Source organism: Ursus americanus, chromosome 22 (genome assembly GCF_024610735.1).
Source record: "Ursus americanus isolate L20-20 chromosome 22, mUrsAme1.1.p, whole genome shotgun sequence".
In the NCBI taxonomy this organism is placed as follows: Eukaryota; Metazoa; Chordata; class Mammalia; order Carnivora; family Ursidae; genus Ursus; species Ursus americanus.
The window spans coordinates 50,676,901-50,687,650 of record NC_142148.1 but is presented as its reverse complement, the minus strand read 5'-3'; the positions used below and the strand labels follow the sequence as shown (position 1 = coordinate 50,687,650).

Genomic DNA, 10,750 nt, shown 5'->3' with positions numbered 1-10,750 from the left:
CTCTGGGAGCTCCCTCATCCATCCTGGTCCCTCCATGGAGAGAGGCCTACTCACCTGGAAACCTTCCCCCACGTGTTCTCGAGGCGGTGAATGGAGACACTCTGCAGAGCCGAGAGGATGGCATGTAAGGACGAGTAGTTCCTCAGGGCTTGACAGGCCTGGGGAGGGAAGAGAATGGGATGTCACTTGGGGAGCCAGCACCTGATTGGCTCTCAAGCTTCAGTCCCCCTCAGGGGAAGGCGCTCCTGCTGGAGGAAGCCGCTGTCCAGGGACCTGCCGAAGGGCACACGTGAGGCCCAGAGGAGGAGGAGGATTTTACCTCACTCCAAGGAAGGAGCCAGGCAGAAACGGAGCATCCCAGCATAGGGCCACGCAAGGGGAGGTCAGCATGCCCCTGGACCAAAGAGCCTAGGGACTGCACAGTCCTAGGGCAAAGACCAGGGCCTTCCACCCTGAGACCTGATCAAGGGAAGAGCAGTGCCCGAGACTCAGGAGAGCACCTCGGCTGGGCTTCCCATTGCATACCTTGGCCACCTTGATCCAGTGCTCCACCACCATGGCCCTATCCCGGGCTGTCATGCTTGGGTTGCCAAGGCAGGTGGTGATGACATACTTGGCCACACCGTTGAACTGGGCGACAGTGGCCCGGACTGTGGGTGCCAGGTGCTCACTGCCAGGCTTGTTGCGCTTGGACCAGATGGAGCCCAGGCACTAATGGGGCAGCAGCTTCTTGAACAGCTCCTAGAGAACAGGCGGACCTTGGTTCACCCAGCCATTTCCCATGCAAGACTTATGTCCTACGTAGGGGTCACAGGTCAGAGCTGGACCTCAGGGAGCTGAGAATCTGGCCTGAGCCTGGGTGGAGACCGTGGATTTCATTCCATTGTTTTTCACTGAGGGAACAGGGTAGAAGGACAACAGCCCCAGGCATGTAAAGCTCCACTTCCCAACAGAAGCAAGGCACTTCAATATCCCCCTCCAGTCCTGCAAACTATGTGCATTATTCTCTTTTTCTGTGTTGGAACAGCGCCACACTAAGATTCACGCTGCTCAACAACATGATGCAGCTGTGCGATTACTGAGAATCTATTTGTTTTAGGCTTCTAACAAAATATCTATTTTCTCTCTTTTGAACATATATCTCACTCAGTAGTGACAGCTCAAGTTCTTTTTCACAATGAATGATTCAGAAATAAGTATCAAAAACAGATTTGAAGAGAACAGAAGAGATAATTAAAAGATACGGAAACATCCTACTTAATAAAAGGCCATGTATTTATGTTCTGAGTCGAATTTTAAAGCTTTTAAAACATTTTATTCCTATAAATCCATCTTAGATAGCAACTGGACCTCACAGAAGCACTTAAATAAACGTTTACCAGTTGTATCCTGGCGAACAATATTTCTTGCTTTCTCAGCTCCCCGTGCCCCAGATGTGGTGGCGCTCCTCTATAGCACTGGCTCGGCCACATCCGGGTGGCTCCGCCAGCTGAGAGAACAGGATCTCCCCACGGTGGCTCCTTTCGGAGAACAGAACACAGCCTGATAAAGGATAAGAAAAGAAAAATAATCTAAAGGCTGACTTCCTTATCATTCATTGCATAGCCTGTGTTACTCAGCAGATTTCATAAATCCAACTGTATATAATCGGCAGCTTCTCTTGTTGCAAAATTAGGTATCACTTCTCTGCTTTCCTCTCCTAGAGCTCTGGTCAAGTATTTCAAATGAGTGGTCAAGGATCCAAGAGAAATACAGGAGATAAGAGACCAAGACAGAGATTTCTGCACAGGTAATGTGCTGGTGGCTGCCACCTATGGGTGGTTTTCACACCCAGGTTCCTGAGAGTATATTTTGTTTCCACAAATCCAGTGCTTAGAAGGCAAGTATTTTTATAATGAACATTTGAATTTATTTTTATTTTTAATTTAAAAAAATTTTTAAAAAAATATATTATGTTAGTCACCATACAGCACATCCCTGGTGTTTGATGCAAAGTTCGATGATTCATTAGTTGCGCATAACACCCAGTGCACCATGCAATACGTGCCCTCCTTACTACCCATCACCAGCCCATCCCATTCCCCCACTCCCCTCCCCTCTGTAGCCCTCAGTTTGTTTCTCAGAGTCCATAGTCTCTCATGCTTCATTCCCCCTTCTGATCACCCCCCTTTCTTTATCCCTTTCTTCCCCTACTGATCATCCTAGTTCTTATGTTCCATAGATGAGAGAAATCATATGATAATTGTCTTTCTCTGCTTGACTTATTTCACTTAGCATTATCTCCTCATAAGCAAGATGATAGATCAATCAGAAATATTTGCCAAAGGCATTAATTACATAATTGAATTCATTCTGTATCATTCCATAAACTGTTTTTCAGATTGTTTACCTTCCTATAAATAAATACAGCCACTCACAGACTGCAGCGAAGATATTATAAGAATCAGTCCCATTAATGACATGTTTATATGGTTAAGTAATCACCATAATTGGTTCACACCTCCCCACATCCACATCCTCTGTGGGCCTCTCCCACAATGACCCTGGGCTTCATCACATGACTTGCTTTGCTAGCAAAATGAGCAAGCAGAGATTTGAAATGCGTTGGAAAATCTGGGCTTGCCCTGTTGCTGCTCCTGGAAACCTAAAACCTCACCAAAAAAGCCTGAGCTGGCCTGCTGGGCAATAAAAGGTATGTGGCCAAGTCCCCCCATCACTGCCCCAGCTGACAGCTGGCCAACCCTAGAGCTGCCTGGCTGATTATTTGACAGCCTAGCTGACTACAAACACAGGAGGAAATCCAGCAGAACTGCCCAACTGTGTCCAACCCAAACTGCCAACTCATAAAATCATGATTTAAACAACTGGCTGTTCCTTTAAGTCACTATGTTTTGGGGTGATCTGTCACACAGGAAAAGCTGATACAGTCTATAATAAGGCTATTGTTGAGGCTATAGTCTACCCAAAGCAAGCAATGTATACTTTATGCATCTTGGGAGAAGAAACTCCTCCCAAGTTTTAGGACCAAGAAAAGCTATGTATCACCTAAGCTGTCGATGTTCCCCATTTGTAATCTGTGATCCTCTGCTGTAACCCTGTGAAGATCAGAGTCACATCTAAGCTTGCTCCCCTTCTCCCTCCCTAGCAAGAATAGGGGGCTCTCTGGCATGCATTCTGGCATCTTAACCACTCCGGCAACTCCGCTCCCTTTAAATTTGCCCCAGTGTCCTTACCCATTTTATCTATTGTATTATAGGTACTTCTATGAACTGCCTCAAAATCTTTACACAATAAATTGGAGTACAAGGGAATTAATCCCAAGACTGTGTCACAGCCTTAAAACAGTAATGAAGACAAATTGTTGTCCCCAGTAGAAACCACCATGGATGTTTTCCACCTTGATCTGACTCGAGGTCTCAAAACAACTTTTATCTAGAAACAAAAAAAGCCAAAATGACTCCCATCTGAAACACTCAGAATTTTTCTACCTTGCCTAAGCAGGCACTGGAATACGTCTTTCTAGTGTGGTGCCCGGAGCTGGACTTTCCCAGCTTCAATTTCTGGCTTTCCCACTTCTCAGCTAGGTACCTTGAGTGAGCCCATCACCATGGACTCTCTGTACTTCAGTTTCTGTCTGTGATACCTGGATAGTAACTCAGAAGTTACCAAGAGGGCGAAGAGAGAGAATACATACAAGCACAAGCCATTATTATTATTCCTGTTGCTACTACTGCTACTCCCCTTCATCTTCTTTCTTCCTCCACAGCCCTTTCATAAATTCATCATCCTTACTACGAGGACAGAGTGCTATGAAACACCATCCGACACCACCATTAAAAAGACACGGCCTGTATGGTTTATTCCAAAATTCCATGCATTAATTGCCTATATATATAGACACACTCCGCCTCCATCTCAGACATCTGGTATTTCTCTGTAAGAGTAGAAGTACCTTTGTCTCGCTGCTTCTTTTCCTTTTGTTCACTTAGTTTGTCTAGAGGTAGGTTTGTCATCTCAACTCCGTAAGCAGTTCTCGCCAGCACTGCTGTCTAGGAGTCCATGACGTTGGCCCACTCGTTTATGAGTTCTTCCCATTCCGTGAGGGAGGACAGCACACCAAGGAAGTCATCCCAGAGCTCTTGAGAAATGTACACACACAGGTTTGCTCGGATCCACGCCACCATGAGTGTCTAAAACCAACAAGCCAACAAGAGAACTGAATCACCCTCATTTGGAAGAAGAATGAGTTTTAACAAAATATTTTAAATTACTAGGAATAAAATGAACTTTAAAATAAAAAGCACTTGATCTTGATTTTCTTTTAGCGTCTCAAAATTTATTTGATCAACTGTAATCAGGATCTGAGCTACGGAGAAATCAGCTATTATCATGAACAAAACTACTGGTTCAAAATCCCCTGGTGTCTGCAGCTGGTCCTGGCTGTAACTTGGGAGAAGACAAAACTCTCGGTACAACAACTATTCTACTTCTTTTTTTTTTTTTTAAAGATTTTATTTATTTATTTGACAGAGAGAGAGACAGCCAGCGAGAGAGGGAACACAAGCAGGGGGAGTGGAAGAGGAAGAAGCAGGCTCCCATCAGAGATGCCTGATGCGGGGCTTGATCCCTGAACACCGGGATCACGCCCTGAGCCGAAGGCAGATGCCCAACGACTGATCCACCCAGGCGCCCCTGGAATTTACATCCTAAAATAATCATTTTGATTCCTGTGGTTTCTGTACCAGTGAACTTGCTACCTGATGGGATTCCTTTGGGCCCACCCTCCCTTCATGGGAGAAAGGAAAAGGCTGGACTCCACAGCCCTAGGGGCCCCTGCCAGGTCAGTCCTGCCTCATTTCTATGCTTTCCACCAGGTGCACACAGAGCTTTCCCTTTAGTGCTGACTCAAGGACATCCAGAAAAAGCATCCAGGGGACACCTGGGTGGCACAGCGGTTAGGCGTCTGCCTTCAGCTCAGGGCGTGATCCCAGCATTATGGGATCGAGCCCCGCATCGGGCTCCTCCATTGTGAGCCTGCTTCTTCCTCTCCCACTCCCCCTGCTTGTGTTCCCTCTCTCGCTGGCTGTCTCTATCTGTGTTAAATAAATATATAAAACTAAAACTAAAAAAAAAAAAAAGAAAAGAAAAAGCATCCAGAACACAGGTGTGGTAACGGGGCCCCACTGAGGACTTCCAGGAGGGAAGTGGCCACCAGAGCTGGTTTGCAGCAGCCCTGAGCACTGAGCACAGAGGCCAAAGCCCACTGACAGCAGGGCTGACCCAGCCAGGCCGCCCCAGGGCAGCGATGGGTGGGAGGAACACGTAAAGGACAGGCTGGAGAGGCATTTTACAACTAGAACTGAGGGGCATGAAGAAAGAGGGTTACAGAGTGGCTCTGAGGTCTCTGTTGCTGACAACGTCTGAAAGCACCTCCTAAGCTGGAGTGATGCGCTCATCATGGGACGGGGGCGTGGGAAAAACCCACAGCACTGTATACTTTCGGGGTATTATAAATACAGAGACACCAAACAAAAACAAAGGAGAAAAACGAAAACATTTCGCATAAGCACATTTTCATGACGCCACTATATGTTTGACGGTACTATTATTCGGTCATTCTGACAGTCTGTCATTTCAGATAATTGGTTTACCAAAGTGAATTCAAAGCTTCAAATTGGAAGCAATAAAAATCAGTTAACAGCATTTCAGAGCAATTAACAACCGCTCCTGGGCTTATGAAGAAGGATAGAAAACACCAGTTGCATTGCTTTTCCACAAAGCAGTCTGATGACAATTTAAAATGGAAAAATCTACTATTAAGTAATATGACTACTTTTCATTCAGTAACATTTTTAAAGCCAATAATAAAAATAAACTATCAAAGTGCTGGATACTTACCTTCTTCATAATTCACAGAAACTGTTACAGAAGATTGATTATCATCTTACTGTTCACTTTGTAAAGCCATCAGTAAGTGGAGGCTTTGACGTTCTAATTATTATGTTGAAAAACAGAAACATGTTTTACAGAATTAATGAATTTGAAATAAACTTACCATGTCTTTTTATTCATTGTAAGCTCCATTATCATGCGCCTACGAATAATCAAAACAGCTTTACAGGCATCAGCTTGTTCTCTTAAGAGCATGGGAACTTCAGGACATGGTTCCAACAAAAAGACGTTTGCTGCATTGGTCAAAAATACCTTGAAATCAACAAATTTTACAGTAAACATATAAATGTAACTAAACACATAAATCTGAACAAATTTTTCTTAAAGATAATGATATTAATTTCCCTCTACTAAACAATCACCTTGGAGTCATTTCAACTAAGGCAAGTGGTACCAACACATACTCAAGATTCTTTAAAATGCTTCTCTTAGAATCACCTGACACACTTGAAAGACCTTTCCTAGAAAAAAATTATTAATACAAATTAATAGTGCAACTATAGAAAATTTATGAATCAGAAAACTTTCTGAAGACTTCTTTTTACATTACCTCAAAAGAAAAGGGGAAAACAGTAAGATAGGATCACTGCTTCTGGGTGAGAAATTTTGGGGTCGGGGACGGGGAGAGGAAGAGGAGCAGTGGTCAGACAGTGGCTGGGAAAAACCATCTGATTGCTGTGGAATCTCCCAGCACATGAACTTTGCAGGTAGGAAGCACGGCCAGCACCACCCAACACGGGCGCAGATCTCTAGTAGCTGTAGGGAGGCAGGAAACCGGCACGGCCACATGGTCAACAGTACAGAGCTTCCAGGTGCATATACCTTGACTAGGAGAACGATATTAGGCAGTAGGATATAAAACCTATGTGAATTCTTGAGATAAAAACAGATTTAAAAAAACTTAGATGACCAGCCAACAGCTCTACACTCTACCTCAGACCTTTGGGGTACAAGTTCACTGTCCATTCCTGTCAGGGATGTTTCAGTAGAAAATGGTGAGACGCACAGATGTGGCCTGTTACGTAGTCGTTAGTGACTGCTTAGGGGCACTACAGTAAAGTTACCACTGTGTTACTACTGACACAGACGACACCAGTGACCCTTCAGTTTAGGAGACTGAGTTGTCAGTCTGGTGATGAAGGTGGATGGGTACCATCTACCTAGATCCTATGCCTTCTTAAGTCTCCCTTGTGTTCAGCAGTACAAATTCAAAGGATCTGGGAACAAACAGAATTCTCTGGCTCACCTGGGAATGAAATCTATCAACACAACATCTTAAAATAGATGCACAAACGGACTGAAGAAATTAAAATAAACATGCTCAAAAGTCAAGTGGGTGAATTTAGATATTGACAGCCTCTAAGATTATCTTGTGCAAGATTAAAAAGGTGTCAGGGCCTACTTTTCTAGAAAGAATTACTAAATAAGCACTGTAATAATTGGTAACAGATGATAACAGCAATTGTGAAGACTTTCCTAGCTTTCAAGTGGGAAAAAGGAAAACAAAGAACTTTTTGACTAACCAACTCTAGCAGTGGTAGTATAATTTTAGTGGCCACTTTATTTTTTTACTACCCTGACTGAGATCAAGACCTGAGCTGAGAGATCAAGAGTCGGAGGCTTAACCGACTGAGCCACCCAGCTGCCCCTCGCGGCCATGTGTTTGGAAGACGTAGGGCATAGACGATCTGCTGCAAGACAGATCTTTCACTCAAGGTATTTGGTTTCTTGATGTGAATTGGAAACTTTGCATACTCCCAAGTAAAAGTGAGGAGTCTTCATATATTATATTCTCCGCTCATTTTCTTTTTTAAAAAAGATCAAAACGCCAACTCCATGAATCTTTCTCACTACCATGTCAGTACTGGTTAAGGTAAAAATTAAAAAGAAATTAATACGTCCAAATTGTACCTCTCAACAGCAACTGGAGAAGAGTACTAGCTTATTCAACCTGTACTTGGCCACTTTTTCCTAATGAACCAAGGAAAGGACCAAAGATACTGGATACAAAGAGAACAAACACAGCTATTAGAATCCAAACTAAACATTTTTGAACACTGTTGTGCTACAATCAAGTGGAAAGTATTTTTTCTTGGTTTGGCCAAGTCGATGTAACTGATCCTTTCAGAAAACAAATTAACACTCTCCTGAACCTAGGGAGATACTGGCAGTGGGATGGCTGAGGATGGCATATGGCAATCCACTTGGAGGACAAGGAATACCAAGGGACCCAGGCTAGGGACTCCGGCATGCACTTCTCTGGTGAGGGCACAGATTTTCCTAACAACTGGCACCAGAGTTCTTTGAAGCTACTCAAGTAAAATCATCTTCATTTTGTTTCAAGTTGATTTCCAATTATTTGCTGATTTTCACTGAAAAATGAGAAGATTCAATAGTTACGGAGTATTAAACTGCTAATGAACCTGAAAGCAAAAAGGATACCATGACAAGGAATCCTACTGAGAGATGGATGACAAAAGCATGTCACTGAAAATTGGGCAACAGGCAAGCTATGCCTATGCTAGCTCAGGTGGATATGGGGTAGAGGGTGGGCGCCAGGGAGCAGGGGAAAAAGAGGCATTCTGTGTTTTCACTTAGAGTCCTAACAACCTTCCACCTAGATGGGAGCCAAGAGGTAATCAATTTCCCAATCGCCATTTTTGAGGTAAAATCCTGAGGTCTGGGAAGATTAAGTGATCAGCCAAAGTTGTTCTTTCCAATGTTGCCAAATGGCACTGGTTCTATTTTATATATTCACACAGATAAAGATTTAAAAAGTAGAGCATTTATCATCAAACAGGCAATTTTTAAGAAGAATATTCTTTATGGGATTATAGAATCACCATGCTTGTCTTGCAAATTAGAGTCCAGATGACGGACTAACTCCCCACATGTGTTCAGGACACGCTTTTTAAGATTTGGATCTCAGTCATTTCACATTCACTGCGTAATAATCCCTCTCAAAAACCTGCAACCGGCTCATAGGTCTCCTTCGACTAGAAAAGAATCTTTACAAACTGAAGATGAGCGGTCAGGAAGAAAACTCAGAATGAGAACTTAAGAGCTGTTTACTGACAGGTAGATACAAATATCCCCGTACTTTAATGATGCTATCACAATAAACAAAATGTTCAAATGGACTCCAAGCGGAGGTCTTTATGTTTCCGGCCAGCCACGTACCTGCACCATAGCCTGGGCCCCGGCTTTCCCGTTCTTATTTTCTTCTTGCGTCACACATCCTCTGCTCACGGCACTCGTGAAGGAGTATGTTCGTCCCCAACTGGAAGATCGCTTATGACGAGAACCGTCAGATGAGGTCTTTAGAAGATAAAAACCAGTTAACGGAGGGGGAAGAAGTACATGTTCACATATTTAATTCCTTACACTCACCAAAATTCATGAGAATAGAGATTTTAGAAGGGCGAGTCTTTTTTCCATTTTGTTCACCACCTCCAGCACCTCAAACAGTGCCTAGTGTTTAGTATGTGCTGAAGAAATAAACACAGGTCCAGTGACTGAATGAGTCTCTAAAACAGACCTTTAAAATGTGTGATAAATTCCATTTGCTTATCTATTCGTTTTGACCTCATGACCAGTTATTAAAATGATTTCACCAATATTAAAAAATCAAAAATTGTGGAATTAATATAGATATTTAAAAGTGATATGCCTTTGATTACAAATAGTCTTAAATGTTTGTTGTTAATTGCTGCAACACCCACGTTTAGAAATAATTTCTCAGGGGCGCCTGGGTAGCACAGTGCTTAAGCGTCTGCCTTAGGCTCAGGGCGTGATCCCGGTGTTCCGGGATCGAGTCCCACATCGGGCTCCTCCGCTGGGAGCCTGCTTCTTCCTCTCCCACTCCCCTGCTATGTTCCCTCTCTCGCTGGCTGTCTCTCTGTCACATAAATAAATAAAAATCTTAAAAAAAATAATTTCTCAGACTAGTTTCAAAACAGCATGCCAGAAATAGAAATATGACAGATATTTTGTTTCAGGAAGAGATCCCACTGTGTCGTTTTAGGTTTATCAAGCCTCTAGCTTTACCTAACCAGGACGAAAAGTTCCATTCCAGCAGCACTCACTCTAAGGACAGCACCCAGCCCTGAAGTGAGGCTTCTTAAGAGAGGAGATAGCACTCATTATTGGGTTAGTCCTTTCGGCTGCTCTGGGCAGGCCACTGCACAAGACAAGACTGCCAAAACATTCTAAATTTAGTTTCTCAAATGCTATTTGTTTAAACATGTCAATACCAATACGGCAGTGACATTTTTAGTCTCATACGCAGACGTGTGAACATACGATGGTTCATAAAACAACTCTGCCGCCACAGTGAATGACGAAGCTGCCATGCACAGCCGGACCTAGCCTGAGGGGAAGGAGGTGACCAATGATCCTGAAGACAGCCCAGAAGCAGCCTCACTGAAGCAGGTCCTCACGGAACTCAGCAACTGGAGAGCAGCAACTACGATAAAAGAGCCCCGCTGGCCTGTGCCCCACTGACTGGCACCCTTGCCCGATCGGGTAGACTTTGCTAAAATACGGGTACTCCCAACTGAAACAAGCGACAACGTATTACCTCTTTGCTGTCAGTCTCTGAAAATCCTAATTTTTCAGCATCTTGTAGGGCAGCTTCTTTTTTATCTGGTTCTTCCATGAACACAGGTTTGTCCTGGAGGATCCACTTTCTGTACACTGGAACTACCTTCCTTGTTACAGCGATGTCACAGGAAGGCAACAAAAACGCCTAAAATAAAAAGAGAAGACTCCCTTTAACTCCACACCTGCTCAGATCACT

General features: G+C 43.7%; 1 long non-coding RNA gene across 1 annotated transcript; it reads right to left on the bottom strand.

The window, feature by feature from the left end:
- Positions 1-772: 772 nt before the first annotated feature.
- LOC148108133 (uncharacterized) lies at positions 773-9,106 on the bottom strand. The gene is made up of 3 exons (XR_015721077.1): positions 6,056-9,106; positions 3,953-4,190; positions 773-1,542 (listed from the first exon to the last, which is right to left on the bottom strand). It is a non-coding gene; the product is annotated as an uncharacterized LOC148108133 (long non-coding RNA).
- Between the last annotated feature and the right edge of the window lie 1,644 nt (positions 9,107-10,750).